A 2,393-nucleotide genomic window follows, 5' to 3' on the forward strand; every position below is an offset into this window, starting at 1 on the left:
TATACTTAGAGAGAGATAGAGTGATGAAGGTCGAGGGAGAGAGTACCATTAGTGTGTTACGAAGATAAAAGATCATTGTCGACATACAGGTAGCACGAGAGATACCTGAGAGACGATGAACGCGTATAGATCCAGAGAGATAGTCCTATATAAGCATGAGTGATAGCTATATGAGACGAATATCTGGATTAAAGGGGATTCAAATATTTAAACTGGAGATCATGACATCGATAATATCATAACACAAATTGGTGTATCAAACATGCATATTCATTTGAATTTTGGCACACGTGTAATGTTATATAGTTTATCAATATTGGTGATCCATAGATTCTTTAATTACAAACAATGCATGGTTTATATGCAATTAATGTCTAAACGGGATTACACTATATGTTGCATGTTTGAAACACATTATACATGTTTGAGAAGTAAAAAAACCCACATGAAACACACATTACTTGGAGAAAGTTAGCGAGGAATGCATACATTGGATTTCAACATAAAGTGGTTTCAAATATTTGAAAATCCAAATTGATGGATACAACCTTATGAATCTGAGATCATGCCATTTGTAAACCATATTTATGTATAAATGGTGTTGTGCTTTTGAAAGTATATATAAAAATGATGTATATAGAATTTAATTCCAATTGAAAATGGATCCTGCCCAAAGAAAATAGAATACAAAATTTGAACGAAGCGGGGAAAGTCGCAGTAACCGCCTGAAACCAAAATCTACGAGATGGAAAATACTACTGCCTATCCCTGCCACGCAAAGCCTGTCTGCTGGATTTCTATAGGTTTCGATAGGGGTAGGTTTGTAATTTCACCCAAACGTGACGTAACCGCCTCTCATACGGATTCATACACGGTGGGCGCCAAAACACAGTGTGTCCTCGGCCGAAATCGACTCCCTTCCCGATTCATATTCATACACGATGGGCGCCAAAAACAAACTCTCGTCGGAAAATATTCGATGTATGCAAGATTACCGTCCTATCCCCAACCGACTAATATTGCTGTGATGTAGGAATTTGAAACGGGGGCTAAGTTTGTAAATTTTCTCGCATTTGAGACAAGCGCGCCCTGAATACATTGTTCCCCCCTTCCTCTCTACCTCCCTTTTCCCCGTCCGTACTCCATGGGCGCCAAAACACCCTCTCCACCCCACCCTCCTCCGTCCGCCGCCGTATGCCACCCCATCCACCACCGTCCTCTTCCACCATGCTAGAGCTGATACCCCGACACCATCGTCCATTACAAGAGATCGACCTTTCTCATCCACGGCTTTGGACGGGGATCCTTGCATCCCGTCCTCTCGCTTCATCCCCGCCATCGTCCACCTTGCCGGGGCCGCTCCTACGACCGTCTCGTCCACCACGCCCCGCCGCCACCTTATCCCCTCCTAGATCTGCTTCCACGCCACCGACAGCCATCTCTACCGCAGCACCGTCAAATTTTCAGCAGATGCATACACGGCGCCGTACTAGAGGCGGTACTCCTCCGTATTTGCTCAACTTATTTATCAGAGCAAGAAAATAGATCGCCACTCTTTACTCTGATTTCTTGTCTTGGTTGCGAAGTTGCCTTTGTCCGGTTTGCACCTTCAGATCCGCCATGGCACCCTCAACACTATTTTTTTGAGGTGCACCTGCCTGGGCAGTAGTGCAACGCCCAGGCGACACATGAGAGCCCCAATGGCAAGCCATTGTGATGGACACTTCCCCATAAAAACTAAATTTAATATCGTTGTGGGCACATGGCCCACGTATCAGATATTAAACTAATAAGAACAGTAGGATCAACAGTATTAATATTGTTGCCGGTACTCTCGACACTATACTCCCAATGCTTATGGTTTTCCCCTTTTATATTCCACACTAGTTAAATCACAGTAGACTGAATTTCAAAATCGGGTCAGTCGATTTTTCAGAGCTTGCCGGAGTTCGGCGGTGCGAACGAACGGGCTCAGGTGGTTGTGGGGCCTCGCCAAACAAAGAAAACTCGATGCGGGTGGGGGCAGGGGTGGGGGTGTCGGAGGAACACAGGCGGTGGTGGCCGGTGGTCCGGCCGGCGGCCCGTGCGGTTTTCTGTATGGGAAGAATCAGAGACGAGGAAGAAGCAGGGTTAGGAGACGTAGGATTTTCATCCACCCGCCTGAAATGGTCAAGAGACAGCTGGGAGTTGCATTCTTAATGCGCTCTGGTTCATCATGTGTGGGCACTCCGTGACCAACATTTTATTATCCAATATCTGCTTGCTCTTCTTTACCATGTTCTGCTTCCGTTCTTCTTTAATATGTACTCTCTCCGTTCCTAAATACAAGTCTTTGTATAGATTCCACCATGGATTACATATGGAGCAAAATGAGTGAATCTACATTCTAAAAT

At 45.1% G+C, this 2,393-nt stretch overlaps 1 non-coding gene across 1 annotated transcript; it reads right to left on the bottom strand.

Annotated features, from left to right (window-relative positions):
* Positions 1-1,643: 1,643 nt before the first annotated feature.
* On the bottom strand, positions 1,644-1,844 carry LOC123072978 (U2 spliceosomal RNA). The gene has a single exon (XR_006435513.1). It is a non-coding gene; the product is annotated as a U2 spliceosomal RNA (small nuclear RNA).
* Between the last annotated feature and the right edge of the window lie 549 nt (positions 1,845-2,393).

The sequence above is a fragment of the Triticum aestivum genome, chromosome 3B, assembly GCF_018294505.1.
Source record: "Triticum aestivum cultivar Chinese Spring chromosome 3B, IWGSC CS RefSeq v2.1, whole genome shotgun sequence".
Classification (NCBI taxonomy): Eukaryota; Viridiplantae; Streptophyta; class Magnoliopsida; order Poales; family Poaceae; genus Triticum; species Triticum aestivum.